The following is a 19,476-nucleotide window of genomic DNA, read 5'->3' as shown; positions in this document are numbered from 1 at the left end:
AAGGGAAAGTTATGTGTAACGGAAAGTGGAATGGAATGGAATCAAATGGAATGGAATGCGGAATGGAATGGAATGGAACGTGAAATGGAAAGAAATGGAATGTGGAATGGAATGGAATGTTATGGCATGTGGAAAGGAATTGAATGGAATGGAATGGAATGGAGAACAGAATGAAATGAAACGTGGAATGGAATGTGAAAGGGAATGTGGAATGGAAGGTGGAATGGAATGTGGAATGGAATGTGGAAAGGAATGGAATGTGGAATGGAATGTGAAATGGAATGTGGAATTTAATGGAATGCAATGAGGAATGGAATGTGGAATGGAATGAATAATGGAATGAGGAATGTAACGGAATGCAAAGTGGAATCGAATGGAATGGAATGCTGAATGGAATGTCAAATGGAATGGAATGGAATGCGGAATGTATTGTGGAGCGGAATGTGGAATGCAAAGGAATAGAAGGTGGAATGTAATGTGCAATAGAATTTGGAAAGGAATGGAACAAAATGGAATGGTATGTGGAATGGAATTCAATGGAATGTGTAATGGAAAGGAATGGAATGTGGAATGGAATGGAATATTTTGGAATTTGGAATGGAATTGAAGGGTATGGAATGGAACGTGGAATGGAATGGAATGGAATGTGGAATAGAATGGAATAAAATGGGCAATGGAAAGTGAAATGGAATGTGGAATGGAAAGTGGAATGGAATGCGGAATGGTTTGAGGAATGGAAAGTTATGGGATGTGGAATGGAATGGAATGGAATGTGGAATGGAATGGAAAGGAATATAGAACGGAATGAAATGGAATGTTGAAAGGAAGGGGGAATGCAATGTCGAATGGAATGTGGAAAGGAATGGAATGGAATGTGGAATGGAATGGAATGCAATGTGGAATGGCAGGGAATATGATGGTATGTGGAATGGAATGGAATGGAACGGGGAATGGAATGTGGAATGGAAAGTGGAATGGAATGTATTGTAATGCAATACGGAATGGAATGTGAAATGCAGTGAAAAGGAATGTGGAATTGAATGGAATGGAATGTGGAACGCAATGGAACGTGGAATGTAAAGGAATGCAATGTGGATTTTAATGCAATGGAACGTGGAATGGAATGTGAAATGGAATGTATAATGGAATGTGGAATGGCATGAAATGGATCATGGAATGGAATGAAATGGAATGTGGAATGGAAAGGAATGGGAAGAGGAATGGAATGTTTAATGGAACGTGGAATGGCATGTGCAATGGAATGCTGAATGGAACGTGGAATGGAATGGAATGTTATGTGGAATGTAATGGAAAGGACGGTGGAATGGGATGGATTGGAATATGGAATGTAATGTGGAATGGAACGTGGAATGGAACGGAATGGAACGTACAACGAAATGTATAATGGTATGGAATTGAATGTGCAATGCTATGGAATTGAAAATGGAATGGAACGTGGAATTGAATGTGGAATGGAATGGAATGGAATGTGGAATGGAATGAGGAATGTATTGTGGAATGGAATGTGGAATGGAAACAAATTTAATGTGGAATGGAATGTGAAATGGAATATGCAATGGAACGGAATGGATTGTGGAATGGAATGTAATGGAATGGTATGGAATATGGCATGGATTGTGGATTAGAACGGAATGGAATGGTAAGGAATATGAAATGGAATACATGGGAATGTGGAATTGAACGTGGAAAGGAAGGGGGAAAGGAACATGGAATGGAAAGTGGAATGGAAGCTGTAATAGAATGGAATGGATCGTATAATGGAATGTGGAATGGAATGGAAAGGAAAGAGTAATGGAATGTGCAATGGAATCGAATGGAACGTGGAATGGAATGTGGAATGGAAAGTGGAATAGAAAGTGGAATAATAAGTGGAATGGAACGTGGAATGTAATTGAATGGAATGTGAAATGGAATGGAACGGAATGTGGAATAGAATGGAATGGAATGGAATGTGGAATAGAATGGAATGGAATGGAATGCGGAATGGAATGGAATGGAATGTGGAATGCAATGTAATGGAATGGAATGTGAAACTGGATGGAATGAAATATGAATTTGAATGAAATGGAATGTGGAAGGAAATGGAATGGGGAATGGAATGGAATGGAATGTGTAATGGAAAGGAATGGAAAGTGGAATGGAATGTAGAATGGAATGTGGAATGGAATGCAATGGAATGGAATGTGGAACGGAATGGAATGGAGTAGAATGAGGATTGGAATGGAATGGAATATGTAATGGAACGGAATGCAATGGAATGCAAAGTGAAATGGAATGTTTAATGGAATGTGAAATGGAATGTGGAACGGAATGTGGAGTGGAAAGCCGAATGGAATGAAATGGAAAATGGAATGGAAAGGAATGGATCGTGCAATGGAATGGAATGGAAGCATTCTGACACACATTCCATTGTAATAGAATACAATGTGGAATGTGGAATAGAATGTGGAATGGAATGGAATGGAATGTGCAATGGAATGTGAAACGGACTGGAATGGTATGTGGAATGGAATGTGGAATGGACTGGAATGGAATCTGAAATGGAATCTGAATGGAATGTGGAATGGAATGTGGAAAGAAAGGCAGAATGGAATGTGGAATGGAATGGAGTGTTATGTGGAATGGAATGGAATGGAATTTGGAATGGAATGAGGAATGGAATGGAATGGAATGTCGTTGGAATGTGGAATGGAATGTGGAATGGATTGCGGAATGAAATGTGAAATGGAATGTGTAATGGAATGGAATGGAACATAGAATGGAATGTGGAACGGAATGTGGAATTTAACGTGGAATAGAATGTGGAATGGAATGGACTGGAACATGGAATGGAATGTGTAATGGAAAGGAATGGAATGTGGAATGGAATGTGCAATGGAATGTGGAATGGAATGGAATGAAATGTCGAATGGAATGAGGAGTGAAATGGAAGGGAATTTGGAATGGAATACAATGGCATGTGTAATGGAATGTTGAGAGCAATGTGGAATTGAATGTGGTTTGCAATGGAATGGAATGGGGAATGGAATGTGGAATGTAATGTGGATTGGAAAGGAATGCACTGTCGAATGTAATGAGGAATGGAAAGTGGAATGGAAAGTGGAATGGAATTGAATGGAATGCGGAATGGAACGTGGAATGGAATGGAATGCAACATGGAGTGGAACGTGGAATGCATTGTGGAAGGAATGGAATGGAAAGTGGAATGGAATTGAATGGAATGCGGAATGGAACGTGGAATGGAATGGAATGCAACATGGAGTGGAACGTGGAATGCATTGTGGAAGGAATGGAATGGAAAGTGGAATGGAATTGAATGGAATGCGGAATGGAACGTGGAATGGAATGGAATGCAACATGGAGTGGAACGTGGAATGCATTGTGGAAGGAATGGAATGGAAAGTGGAATGGAATGGGAGATGGAATGTGGAATGGAATGCTGAATAGATTCTGGAATGGAATGGAATGTTATAGAATATGGAATGGAATGGAATGGAATGTGGAATGGAACGTTTAAAAGAACGTGGAATGGAACGTGTAATGTAATGGAATAGGACGTAGAATGGAATGTGAAATGGAATGTAATGGAAAGTGCAATGGAATATGGGATGGAATGGAATGGAATGTGGAATGGAATGTGCAATGCTATGTGCAAAGGAATGTGGAATGGAATGTTGAATGGAAAGTGGAATTGAATGGAATGCAATGTGGAATGGAATGGACTGGAATGTGAAATGGAATGTAGAATGAAATGTGGAATGGAATGTGGAATGGAATGTAGAACGGAAAGTCGAATGGAATGGAACGGAACGTGCAATGGAATGTGGAAAGGAATGAAATGCAAAGTGCAATGGTACGTGTAATGGAAAATGGAATGCAATGGAATGGAATCTGGAATGTAATGTACAATGGAATGGAATGGAAAATGGAATGGAACGTGGAATGTAACGTCGAATGGAATGGAATGGAACGTGTAATGGAATGTGGAATGGAATGGAATGGAATTTGGAATGTAATGTGGAATTGAATGTGTAATGTAATGGAATACAATGTGGAATGTGGAATAGAATGTGGAATGGAATGGAATGGAATGTGCAATGGAATGTGAAACGGACTGGAATGGTATGTGGAATGGAATGTGGAATGGACTGGAATGGAATCTGAAATGGAATTTTGAGTGGAAGGTGGAGGGGAATGTGGAACTGAATGGAATGGAGTGTGGAATGGAAAGGAATTGAATGTGCAATGGAATGTTTAACGGAATGTGCAATGGAATGGAATGGATTGTGCAATGGAATGGAATGGAATTGTATGGATTATGGCATGGAATGTTGATTGGAATGGAATGGAATTATTAGGAATATGGAATGGAACGGAATGGAATGTGGAATGGAACGTGGAAAGGAACAGGGAATGGAACGTGTAATGGAACATAGAATGGAAGGTGTAATGGAAATTAATGGAAAGTGGAATGCAATCTGGAATGGAATGGAATGGAAAGAGTAATGGAATGTGGGATGAAATGGAATGGAATGTGGAATGGAAAGTGGAATGGAAAATGGAATAGAATTTTGAATGGTACTTGGAATGGAATGTGGAATGTAATTGAATGGAATGTGGAATGAACTGGAATGGAATGTGGTATAGAAACGAATGGAATGGAAAGTAGAATAGAATGGAAGGTAATGGAATGGAATACGGAATGGAATGGAATGTAATGTGGAATGTAATGTAATGGAATGCAATGTGAAATTGAATGAAATGGAATGTGGACTGGAATGGAATGGTATGGGGAAAGGAATGGAATGGAATGTGGATTGGAACGCAATGGAATGTGGAAAGGAATGTGGAATGGAATGTGGAATGGAATGTGCAATGTAATGCAATGGAGTGTGGAATGGAATTGAATGGAATGTCTTATATAATGGAATGGAATGGAATATGGAATGTAACGGAAAGGAATGTGGAATGGAATGGAATGGAATGTGGAACAGAATGGAACGTGGAATGGAATGGAATGGAATGTGAATTGGAATGGAACAGAATATGGAATGGAATGGAATGGAAAATGAAATGGAATGTTTAATTGAATGAGAAATGGAAGGTGGAATGGAATGTGGAATGGTATGTGGAATGGAACAGAATGGAATGTAGAATGGAATGTGGAATGGAATGTGGAATGGAACATGGAATGGAACGTGGAAAGGAATGAAATGCAACATGGAATGGAATGTGGAATGGAATGTGGAATCGAATGTGCAAGGGAATGTGGAAAGGAATGGAATGAAATTTCGAAAAGAATGTGGAGTGGAATGGAATGGAATGTAGAATGGAATGAAATGGAATGTGTAATGGAATCTTGATTGGAATGTGGAATAGAATGTGGATTGGAACGAAATGGAATGTGGAAAGGAATGTTGAATGTAATGTGGAATGGAAAGGAATGCACAGTCATATGTAATGAGCAATGGAATGTGGAAAGCAAAGTGGAATGGAATGGAATGGAATGTGGAATGGAACGTGGAATGGAAGGGAATGGAACGTGGAATGGAACTTGGAATGGAACGTGGAATGGAACATGGAATGGAGAGTGGAATGGAACGTGGAATGGAATGGAAAATGGAGTGGAACGTGGAAAGCACCGTGGAAGGGAACGTGGAATGGAAAGAAATGTGGAAATAAATGGAATGTGGAATGGAATGCTGAATGAATTGTGGAATGGAATGGAATGGTATAGAATATGGAAAGGTATGGAATGGAATGTGGAATGGAACGTGGAAAGGAACGTGGAATGGAACGTGGAATGTAATGGAATGGAACGTGAAATAGAAGGTGGAATGGAATGGAATGGAAAGTGCAATGGAAATGAACGGTATGTTTAATGGAAGCGAATGGAATGTGAAATGCAATCAAATAGTATGGAATGTGGAATGCAATGGAATGGAATGGAATGGAACGTGGAATGGAATGGGAGGGAATGTGGAATGGAATCGATTGGAATGTGGAATAGAATGCGATAGAACGTGGAATACAATGTGAAATGGAATGTGGAATGGAATGTGGAATGGAATGGAATGGAATGTGGAATGTAATGGAATAGAATGTGGAATAGAATGGAAAGGAATGGAATGGAATGGGGAATGGACTGGAATAGAATGTGGAATGCAATGGAATGGAAAGGAATGTGGAATTGAATAGAATGGAATGTGGTGTGGAGTGGTATACTTTAGGGAATGGAATGGAATGAAACGTGGAATGAATGAAGAATGGAATAAGGAATGGAATGGAATGGAATGTGTAATAGAATGGAATGAAATGGAATGTGGAATAGAATGGAATGAAATTGAATAAAATGTGGAATTGAAAGAATGGAATTTGGAATGCAATGTAATGTAATGGAAGGTGAAATGGAATGGAATGGAATGTGATATGGAAGAGAATGGAATGTGGAATGGAATGTAATGGAATATGGAATGGAATGGAGGGGAATGTGGAATGGAATGGAATGGAATGTGGAAAAGAATGGAATGGAAGGGAATGTGGAATGGAATGAGGAATGGAACGTGCAATGTAATTGAATGGAATGTGGAATGGAATGGAATGGAATGTGAAACGGAATGGAAAGTGGAATGGAATGGAATGGAATGTGGATTCGAACGGAAAGGAATATGTAATGAAATGGAATGGAATGGAATGGAAATGGAAATGGAATGTGGAATGGAAAGTGAAATGTAATGTGGAATTGAATGTGGAATGGAAAGTTGAATGGAATAGAATGGTAAGTGGAAAGGAATAGAATGGAATGGAAAGTGAAATAGAATGGAATGGAATGTGGAATTGAATGGAATGTAATGTGGAATAGAATGCAATGGAATGGAATGTTGAATGGAATGGAATGGAATGTGGAATTGAATGGAATTAAATGTGGAATGGAATGGAATGGAAAGGAAAGTGGAGTGCAATGGGGAATGGAATGGGATGGAATGTGAAATGGAATGTGAAATTGAATGTGGAGTGGAATGGAATGGAACTGAATGGAAAGGAATGTTTAATGGAATGGAATGGAATGTGGAATGGAATGTGGAATGGAATGTGGAATTTAATGGAATGTGTAATGGAATGTAAGGGTATGTGTAATGGAATAGAATGGAATGTGTAATGGAATTGAAAGGAATGTGGAATCGAAAGGAACAGATTGTGGAATGGAATCGAATGGAATGGAATGGAATGTGGAATGGAATGTTAAATGGAATTTGGAATGGAATGGAATGGAATGGAATGGAATGGAATGCAATGGAATGTGGAATGGAATGGAAAGGAATGTGGAATTCAATGGAATTGAATGGAATATGGAATGGAATGGAATGGAAAGGAACTTGGAATGGAATGGAAAGGATTGTGGAATGGAATATGGAATTGAATGGCATGCATTGTGGAAAGGAATGTGTAATTGTAAGGACTGGAATGAGGAATGGAATGTGGAATGGAATGGAAAGTGGAATGGAATGCAATGGAATGTAATGTGTTATGGAAAGGAATTGAATGGTATGGAATTTGGAATGGAATGTGGAATGGAATGGAGTGGAATGTGTAATGGAATGTGGAATGGAATGGAATTGACTGTAGAATGGCAAGTGGAATGGAAAGTGGACTATACGGTGGATTGGAATGTGGAATGGAATGGAATGGAAGGGAATGTGGAATGGAAAGTGGAATGGAATGGAGTGGAAAGAGAAATGGAATGTGGAATGGAATGGAATGGAAATGAATGGAATGTGGAATGGACTGGAATATGGAATGGAATGTGGAATGGAATGGATTGGAATGTGGAATGGAATGAGGAAAGGAATGGAAATGAATGTGGAAAGGAATGTGGAATGGAATTGAATGGAATTTGGAATGGAGTTGAATGAAATGTGGAATGGAATGGAATGGATCATGGAATGGAACGTGGAACGGAACGTGGAATGGAATGGATTCGAATGTGGAATGGAATGTGGAATGGAATTGAATGGAAAGTTGTAACGAATGAGAAATTGAATGGAATGGAAAGTGGAATGGAATATGGAAAGTAATGGACTGTAATGTGGAATGGAAAGTGGAATGGAATGCAATGGAATGGAATGTGGAATGGAAGGGAATGGGATGTGAAATTCAATGGAATTGAATGGAATGTGGAATGGAATGGAATGGAAAGAAACGTGGAATGGAATGGAATGGATTGTGGAATGGAATATGTATGGAATGGGATTCAATGTGGAATGGAATGTGAAATGGGATGGAATGGAATGTGGAATGGAATGAGGAATTGAATGGAATGGAATATGTTGGAATGTGCAATGGAATGGATTGGAATGTGGAATGGAATGAGGAATGGAATGGATTATAATGGAATGTGGAATTCAATGAAATGGAACGGAAAGTGGAATGAAAAGGAATTGAATGGAATGGGGAACGGAATGGAAAGGATTCTGGAATGGAAGGGAAAGAAATATGGAATGGAATGGAATGTGAAATAGAACGGAATGGAATAGAATGGAATGAATTGAGGAATGGAATGGAAATTAATGTGGAAAGGAATGGAATGAAATGTTGAATAGAATTTGGAATAGAATGGGATGGAATGTGGAATGGAATGTGGAATGGAATGTGGAATGGAATGTGGAATGGAATGGGGAATGGAATGGAATATAATGGAATATGCAACCGAATGGAATTGAATGTGGAACGGAATGGAAATGAATGTGGAATGGAATGTAGAAAGTAGTGGAATGGAAGGTGGAATGGAATGTGGAATGGAATGTGGAATTCAATAGAATGGAATGTGAAATGAAATGTGGAATGGAATGGAATGGAATGTGGAATGGAATGGAATGGAATGTGGAATGGAATGAAATGGAAAGTGTTATGTAATGGAAAGGAATGTGTAAACGAATAGAAACGAATGTGGAATGGAATGGAATGGAATTTGAAATGGAAGTGAATGGAATGTGGAATGAAATGGAAAGGAATGTGGAATGAAATTGAATGGAATGGTTTGCAATGTGGACTGGAATGTGGAATGCTAAGGAATGCAATGTGGAATGGATTGTGGAATGGAATGGAATGGAATGGAATGTGGAATGAAATGTAATGGAATTGAATTGAATGGAATGGAATGTGGAATGGAATGGAATGGATTGTGGAATTCAATGGAATGGACTGTGGAATGGAATGGCATGGAAAGTGGAATGGCATGTGGAGTGGAATTTGAAATGGACTGTGGAATGGAATAGAATTGAATGTGGAATGGAATGGAATGGAATGGAACGAAGATTGGAATGTGGAATGGAATGTGGAATGAAATGGAATGTGGAATTCAATGGAATGGAAATTAATGTGAAATGGAATGGAATGGAATTTGGAACTGAATGGAATTGAATGTGGAATGGAATGGAATGGAAAGTGGAATAGGATGTGGAATGGAATGTGGAAGGTAATGTGGATTGGAATGAGGAAGGCAATGTTGAATAGAATGGAATGGAATGTGGAACAGAATAGAATAGAATGGAATGGGTAATGGAATTTGGAATGGAATGTGGAATGGAATGGAATGTGGAATGCAATGGAATGGAATGTGGACGGAATGGAATGGAATGTGGAATGGAATGGAATGTGAAATGGAATGTGAAATGGCATGTGGAATGGAATATGAAATGGAATGAGGAATGGAATGTGAAATTTAATTTGGAATGGACTGTAAAATGGAATGTGGAATGGAATGAAATGGAAAGTTGAATGGAATGGAATGGAACGTGGAATGGAATGGAATGGAATGCCGAATGGAGTGGAATGGAACGTGGAATAAAATGGAATGGAATGCCGAATGGATTTGAATGGAATGTGGAATGGAATGGATGGTAGCATGCAATGGAAGTGAACCTGGAATGGATTGGAATGGAATGCGGATTGGAATGGAATGGAATGTGGAATGCAATGAAATGTAATGCGCAAAGGAATGTGGAATGTAATTGAATGCAATGAGGAATGGAATGTGGAATGGAAAGGAATGTGGAATGGAATGGAATGGAATGGAATGCAATGTGTTATGGAATGGAGTTGAATGGAATGGAATTTGGAAAGGAATGTGGAATGCAATGGAGTGGAATATGTAACAGAATGTGGAATGGAATGGAATGGAATGTGGAATGGAATCTGGCATGGAATGGAATGCAGTGTGGAATGCAACGTGGAATGGACAGTGAACTAGAACGTGGAATGGAATGAGGAATGGAATGTAGAATGGAATTGAATGGAAGGGAATGTGGAATGGAAAGTGGAGTGCAATGTAGTGTAATGATAAATGGAATGTAGAATGCAATGGAATGTGGAATGGAATGGAAAGGAATGGAATGTGGAATGGAATGGAATGGAATGGAATGGAATGTGGAATGGAATGGAATGGAAAGTGAAATGGAAGGGAATGGAATGGAATTGAATAGAATGTGGAATGCAATGGAATGTAATGGAGTGGAATGGGATGTGGAAAGGAATGGAGTGGAATGGGATGTGGAAAGGAATGGAATGGAAAGTGGAACGGAACGGGATGGAATGGATTGTGGAATGGAATGGAAAGGAACGTGGAATGGAATGGAATGGAATGTGGAATGAAATGTGGAATGGAATGGAATGGAATATGGAATTGAATGGTATGGAATGTGGAATGGAATGGAATGGAATGTGGAATGGGATGTGGAATGGAAAGCAATGGAATGTGGAATGGAAAATAATAGAATGTGGGATGTAATTGAATGGAATGGAATGTGGATTGGAAAGGAATGGAATGGAATGTGGAATGGAATGCAAGGCAATGTGGATTGGAATGTGGAATGGAATGTGGAATGGAAAGTGTAATGAAATGTAATGGAATGTGGAATGGAACGTGGAGTGGAATGGAATGGAAAGTGGAATGGAAATTGGAATGAAACCTTGAATTGAACATGGAATGGAAAGTGGAGTGTAATGTGGAATGGAAAGGAATGGAATGTCGAATGGAATGGAATGGAACGTGGAATGGAATGGAATGGAATGTGCAATTGAATGTGGAATAGAATGGAATGGAATGAGAATAGAATGTGGAACGGGACGTAATGGAATGCGGAATGGAACGGAATGGAAAGTTATGGAATGTGGAATGGAGTGGAATGCAATGTGGAATGGAATTTATTGCAATGTGGAATGCAACCTGGAAAGGAATGTGGAATGGAATGGAAAGGAATATGGAATGGAAGGGAATGGAAAGAGGAATTGAATAGAATGGAAAGGATTGGAATGAGGAATGGAATGGAATGGAATGTAGAATGGAAAGGAATGGAATGTGGAGTGGAATGCTATTGTATGGATGGTGGAATGGAACAGAAAGTAATGTGGAATAGAATGGAATTTTATGTATTGTGGAATGGAATGGAATGCAACGAAATGGATTGTGAAAAGAATTGGCATGGAGTGAGGAATGAAATGGAATGGTATATGGAATTTAATGGAATGGAATGGAATGTGGAATGGAATGGAAAGTAATGGAAGGCTTAAAAGAATGGAATTGAATATGGAAAGGAAGGGAATGGAATGGAAACGAATGTGGAATTGAATGGAATTGTATGTGGAGTGCAATGCAATGGAAAGTGGAATGGAATGTGGAATGGAATGCAATGTGAAATGGAATGTGGAATGGAATGGAAAGAAATGTGGAATGGAAAGGAATGGAATGGAGAATGGAAGGGAATGGAATTTGGAATGGAATGGAATGGTATGGAATGTGGAATGGAAAGGAATGGAATGTGGAATATCATGTAATGTAATCTGGAATTTAATGGAATGCAATGGAATGTGGAATGCATTGGAATGGAAAGGAATGTGCAAATTTATTGAATGGAATGTGGAATGGAATGGAATTGAATGGAATGCTATGGAATGTGGAATGGAAAGGAATGGAATGTGGAAAGATGGAATGGTATGGAATGTGGAATGGAATGGAATGGAATGGAATTTGGAATGGAATGCAATGGAATGTGGAAAGGAAGGGAATGGAATGTGGAATTTAATGGAATGGAATGGAATGTGGAAGGGAATGGAATGGAATGGAACGCGGAATGGAATGGAATGGAATCTGGAAAGAAAAGGAATTGAATGTGGAATTTAATGGAATGGAATGGATTGTGCAATGGAATGGAATGGAATTGAATGCAGAATGGAATGGAATGGAATGTGGAATGCAATGGAATGGAATGGAATGGAATTTGAAATGGAAAGGAATTGAATGTGTAATGGAATGTGGAATGGAATGTGGACTGCAATGTGCAATTGAATGTGGAAAGGAAAGTGGAATTGAAAGGAAAGGAAAGTAGAGTGCAATGTGGAATGAAACGGAATGGAACGTGGAATGGAATGTGCAATGGACGGCGGAATGGAACGTGAAATGGAAAGTGGAATGGATTGGCATGGAAAGTGGAATGGAATGTGGAATGGATGGTGGAATGGAATGCAAGGCAATGTAGAATGGAATGTGATAAGGAATGTAATGGAATTTGGAATGGAATGTGGAATTGAATGTAATAGAATGAGGAATGGAAAGTATTGGAATGTGGAATGGAATGTAATGCAATGTGGAATGGAAAGGAAGGGAATATGGAATGCAATGTGGAATGGAATCTGGAATAGAAAGTGGAATGGAACGGAATTGTTTCTGCAATGGAACGTGGAAGGGAATGGAAGGTAATGTGGAATGGAACTTGGGATGCAACGTGGAATGGAACGTGGAATGGAATATGGAATGTAGTATGGATTGGAATGTATAAGCGAATGTGGAATGGAATGTGAAATGGAATGGAATGGGACGTGAAATGGAATCTGTAATGGAATGTGAAATGGAATGGAATGGAAGGTGGAATGGAAGGGATTGGAACGTGGAGTGGAATGTGGAAAGGAATGGAATGGAATGGGAATGGAAAGTGGAATGGAATGTAGAATGGAATTAGGACTGGAATGGAATGGAATGTGGAATGGAATGGAAGGTGGAATGGATTTTGGAATGGAATGTTTTGTGGCACGTGGAATGGAACGCAGTGCAATGTGGAATGGAATGTGGAATGGAATGTGAAATAGAAAATGGAACGGAATGCAATGTGGAATCAAACATGGAATGAAATGGAATGGAGCGTGGAATGCATCATGGAATGCAACGTGGAATGGAATGTGGAAAGGAAAGTGGAATGGAATGGAATGAAATGTGGAAAGGAAAGCGGAATGGAATGAAATGTGGAAAGGAAAGCGGAATGGAATGGAATGGAACGTGGAATGGAATGTGCAATGGAATGTGGAATGGAACGTGGAGTGGAATGGAATGGAAAGTGGAATGAAATGTGGAATGGAATGGAATGGGATGTGGAATCTAATGTGGAATGGAACGTGGAAAGGAATGGAATGGAACATGGAATGGAATGTGGAATGGAAAGGAATGGAATGTGGAATGGAATGTGGAATGCAAAGCGGAATGAAATGAAAAGGAATGTGGAATGAAACATGGAAAGGAATGGAACGGAATGTGGAATGGGATGAGGAATGGAAAGTGGAATTTAATGTGGAAAGGAATGTGGAATGGAATGGAAAGGAATGTGGAATTTAATGTGGAACGGAATGTGGAATGGAATGTGGAATAGAATGGAATGGAATGTGAAATGGAATCGAATGGAATGTGGAATGGAAGGGAATGGAATGCCATGGAATGTTGAATTGAATGGAATGGTATAAGGAATGGAATGGATAGTGGAATGTAATGTGGAATGGAATGAAATGTGAAATGGAATGAGTAATGGATTGGAAAGGAATGTGAAATGGAAGGGAATGTAATGTGGAATGGCATGGAATGGAATGGATTGGAATGTGTAATGGAAATGAATGGAATGTAGAATGGAAAAGAATGGAATGTGGAATGGAATGGAATGGTATGGAAAGTGGAATGGAAAGGAATGGAATGTGGGATGCAATGGTATGGAATCTGGAATGCAAAGGAATAGAATGTGGAAGGCAATGGAGTGGAATGTGGAATGGAATGGAATGCAATCTGGAATGGAAGGTGGAACGGAATGGAATGGAATGTGAAATAGAATGTGGAATGGAAAGGAATGGAATCTGGAAGGGAATGGAAAGGAATGGAGTGGAATGGAACGTGAAATGCAACGTGGAATAGAAAGTGGAATGGAATGAGGAATGAAATCAAAATGAATGCGGAATGGAGGGTAATGGAATGTGGAATTGATTGTGGAATGGAATGCAAAGGAATGTGGAATGGAATGGAAAGGATGTGGAATGGAAGGTAGTGGAAAGTGGAATGGAATGTGGAATGGAATGGAATGGAATGCAAAGGAATGTGGAATGTTATGGAAAGGAAACTGGAATGGAACATGCAATGGAATGGAATGGAACATGGAATGGAAAGTGGAAAGGAACGAGGAAGGGAATGGAAAGGAACGGGAATGGAACGTGAAATGGAATGTGGAATGTAAGGTGGAATGCAACGTGGAATCGAATGTAATCGAATGTGGAATGGAATGCAATGCATTGTGCAATAGAATGGAAAGGAATGTTGAATATAATGTGGAATGGAATGGAAAGGAATCCAGAATGGAGTGGAATGGGATGGAATGGAGTGGAATGCAATGGAAAGTGGAATGGAACGTGGAATGCAAAGTGGAATGGAATGTGGAATGGAAAGGAATCGAATGTGGAGTGGAAGGGAATGGAATGAGGAATGGAATGTGTAATGGAATGGAATGGAAAGTGGAATGGAATGTAACGGAATGTGGAATGGAATGTGGAATGGAATGGAATGGTGTGGAAAGTGGAAAGGAATAGAATGCAATAGAATGATATGTGGAAAGGAATGGAATGGAATGGAAAGAGGAACTGAATGCAATGGAAAGTGGAATGGAATGTTATGGAATGCGGAATATAATGGAATGGAAGTTGGAATGGAATGGATGGTGGCATGCAATGGAATGGAACCTGGAATAGAATGGAATGTAACGTGGAATGGAATGGAATGGAATGTGGAAAGGAATGGAATGGATTGTGGAATGGAATGAAATGGAATGTGAAATGGAATGTGGAATAGAATTGAATGGAATGAGGAATGGAATGTGGAATGGAATGGAATGTGGAATGGAAAGCTATGGAATGCAATGTGTGATGGAATGGAGTTGAATTGAATGGAATTTGAAGTGGAATGTGGAATGGAATGGAGTGGAATATGTAATGGAATGTGGAATGGAATGGAATGGACTGTGGAATGGAATGTGAAATGGAATGGAATGGATTGTGGAAGGCAACGTGGAATGGAAAGTGGACTAGAACGTGGAATGGAACGTGGAATGGAATGGAATCGAAGGGAATGTGGAATGGAAAGTGGAACGGAATGGAGTGTAATGATAAATGGAATGTGGAATAGAATGGAATGTGGAAAGGAATGTGAAATGGAATGGAATGGATTGTGGAAGGCAACGTGGAATGGAAAGTGGACTAGAACGTGGAATGGAACGTGAAATGGAATGGAATCGAAGGGAATGTGGAATGGAAAGTGGAACGGAATGGAGTGTAATGATAAATGGAATGTGGAATAGAATGGAATGTGGAAAGGAGTGGAATGGAATGTAGAATGGAATGGAATGGAATGGAATGTGGAACTGAATGTGGAATGGAATGGAATGGAATGTGGAATGCAATTTGCAATGGAATGGAAATGAAAGTGGAAAGGAATAGAATGGAATGTGGAATGGAATGGAATGGATCAAGGAATGGAACGTGGAAAGGAACGTGGAATGGAATGTAAGTGAATGTGTAATGGAAAGTGGAATGGAATTGAACGAAATGTGGAATGCAAAGTGGAATGGAATGGAATGGAATCTGGAATGGGATGAAATCGAATGTGGAATGGAATGTGGATTGGAACGTGGAATGGATTGAAATGGAATGTGGCATGGAATTTGGAATGGAATATGAAATAGAACGTGGAATGGAAAGTAATGTGGAATGGTATGTGAAATTGAATGTGTAATGGAAAGGAATGAAATATGGAATGGAATGGAATGGAATGGAATGGAATGAGATATGGAATGGAATGGAATATGGAATGGAATGGAATGGAATGTGGAATGGAATGGAATGTGGAATGTAATGGAATGGAATCTGGAATGGATTGGAATGGAATGTGGAATAGAATGGAAAGAAATGGAATAGAATGTGGAATGGAAAGGAATCTGTAATGGAATTTGGAATGGATCTTGGAATGAAACCTGGAATGGAACGTGGAATGGAATTTTGAATGGAATGTGGACTGGAAAGGAATGGAATGTGGAATGAAATGTTGAATGGAATGGAAAGGAATGTGGAATGGAATGGAATGGAATGTGGAATTGATTGTGGAATGGAATGGAATGGAATGAGAATAGAATATGGAATGGAATGTAACGGAATGCGGAAGGGAACAGAAGAGAAACTTATGGAATGTGGAATGGAGTGGAACGCAATGTACAATTTAATGGAATGGAACGTGGAATGTAACGTGGAATGGAATGTGGAATGGAATGGAAAGGAATGTGGAATGGAAGGGAATAGAAAGTGGAATGGTATAGAATGGATAGGATTGGAATCTGGAATGGAATGGAATGGAATGTAGAATGGAAAGTAATGGAATGTGGAATGGAATGGTATTGTCTGGAAAGCGTAATGGAAAGTAATGGAATGTGGAAAAGAATGGAATCTTATGTAATGTGGAATGGAATGGAATGGAATGGAATGTGGAATGGAATGTAGAATGGAATGTAGAATGGAATGTGGAATGGAATGCAAAGGAATGTGGAATGGAATTGAAAGGATGTGGAAAGGTAGGTGAAGGAAAGTGGCATGGAATGTGGAATGGAACAGAATGGAATGGAATGGAATGGAATGGAAAGGAACGGTATGTGGAAAGTTATGGAAAGGAACGTGGAAAGGAATGTGGAATGGAATGGAATGGAACATCGAATGGAAAGTGGGAAGGAACGTGGAAGGGAATGGAACGGAACCTGGAATGGAATGTGGAATATAACGTGGAATGGAACTTGGAATGGAATGTAATGAAACATAGAATGGAACGTGGAATGGAAAGTGGAATGGAATGCGGAAAGGAAAGGAATGGAATGTGGAATGGAATGGAATATAATGTGGAATTGAGTGGAATGCAATGTGCAATGGAATGGAATGGAATTTCGAATATAATGTGGAATGGAATAGAAGGGAATCCAGAATGGAGTGGAATGGAAAGGAATGGAATGGTATTGAATGGAAAGTGGAATGGACCATGGAATGCAAAGTGGAATGGAATGTGGAATGGAAAGGAATCGAATGTGGAATGGAAGGGAATGGAATGTGCAATGGAATGTGTAATGGAATGGAATGGAATGCAATGGAATGTGGAATGGAATGTCGAATGGAATGTAATGGTATGGAATGTAGAAAGGAATGGAATGGAATAGAATGCAATGTGGAAAGGAACGGAATGAAATGTGGAATGGAATGGAATCGAATGTGTAATGGAATGGAATGAAATGGAATGTGGAATTTTATGGAATAGAATGCGGAATGGTAAGGAATGGAATGTGGAATGGAATGGAATGGTATGGAATGGAATCGAATGCAATGTGGAATTCAGTTGAATGGAAAGTGTAATTTAATGGAATGGAATGTGGAATGGAATGGAATGGAATGGAATGGAATGGAAGGTGTAATGGAATGTGGATTGGAATGTGGAATGGAATATGGAATGGAATGAAATGGACCGTGGAATGGAATGGAATGGAAAGTGGAATGGAATGCGAAATGGAACGTGGAATGAAACGTTGACTGGAACGTGGAATGGAATGGAATGCTGAATGGAATTGAATGGAAGTGGAATGGAATGGAATGGAATATGGAATGTAACGTGGAATGGAAAGAAATGGAAGGTGGAATGGAACGTGGAATGGAAAAACTAAAGGAACGTAGAATGGAACGTGGAATGGAATGGAATGGAACATCAAATGGAAAGTAGAATGGAACGTGGAATGGAATCGAATGGAATGTGGTAAGGAATGTGGAAAGGAATGGAAAGGAATGTGGAATGGAAGGTTGTATCGGATGTGGAATGGAATTTAATGGAATGTGGAATGGAATGGAATATGAAAGGGAATGTGGAAAGAAATCTGGAATGGAATGTGGAAAGAAATCTGGAATGGAATGTGGAAAGAAATGTGGAGTGAAATGTAATTGAATGTGGAATGGAACGTGGAAAGGAATGTGGAAAGGAATGTCGAATGTAATGGAACGGAAGTTTGAAAGGAATGGAATGAAATGTGGTATGTAATGGGGAAAGGAATGGAATGGATTGTGGAATGGAATGTGATATGGGATGTGGAATGAAACGCAATTGAACGTAGAATTAAATGTGGAAAGAAATGGAATGGAATGTATAATGGACTGCGGAATGGAATGTGAAAGGTAATGTGGAATGCAAAGTGGAATGGAATGTGAAATGGAATCGAATGTAATGTGAAATGGAATGTGCAATGGAATGGAATGCGGAATGGAATGGAATGGATTGTGGAATGGAATGGAATGGAATGTGGAATGGAATGTGGAATGCAATGCAATGGAATGTGGAACGCAATGTGGAATGGAATGAGGAATGGAATGTGGAAAGGAAACTGGAATGGAACGTGAAAAAGAATGGAATGGAATGGAATGTGGAATGAGAAGTGGAATGGAAGATGTAATGGAATGTGGAATGGGACGTGGAATGGAACGTGCAATGGAATGTGGAATGGAACGTAGAATGGAACATGGAATGGAAAGTGGAATGGAATGTGCAATGGAATGTGGAATGGAACGTGGAATGGAAAGGAAAGGAACGTGGACTGGAACGTGGAATGGAATGGAATGGAACATGGAATCGAATATGGAATGGAACGTGAAATGGAACGTTGAATGGACTGGATTGGAATGTGGAATGGAATGTGGAATGTAATGCAAGGCAGTGTGGAATGGAAAGTGGGTGGAATGGAAAGGAATTTCGAATGGAATGTGAAATGGAATGGAATGGAATGTGGAATGGTATGTGTAATGCAATGAAATGGAACGTGGAATGGAACGGAATGGAATGTGGAATGGAAGGTGGAATAGAAATTGGAATGGAATGGAATGGAATGTGCAACGGAACGTGGAATGGTATGGAATGGAACATGGAATGGAAATTTGAATGGAAATTGGAATGGAACGTGGAATGGAATGTGGAATGCAACCTGGAATGAAATGTGGAATGGATAGTGGAATGGAATGGAACGGAATGTGGAATGGAATGAAATTTTATGAGGAGTGGAATGTGGAATGGAATGGAATGGTATGTGGAAT

The sequence above is a fragment of the Pongo pygmaeus genome, chromosome 22 (assembly GCF_028885625.2).
Source record: "Pongo pygmaeus isolate AG05252 chromosome 22, NHGRI_mPonPyg2-v2.0_pri, whole genome shotgun sequence".
NCBI classification, from domain to species: Eukaryota; Metazoa; Chordata; class Mammalia; order Primates; family Hominidae; genus Pongo; species Pongo pygmaeus.
Note: the sequence above shows the minus strand (reverse complement) of the source record.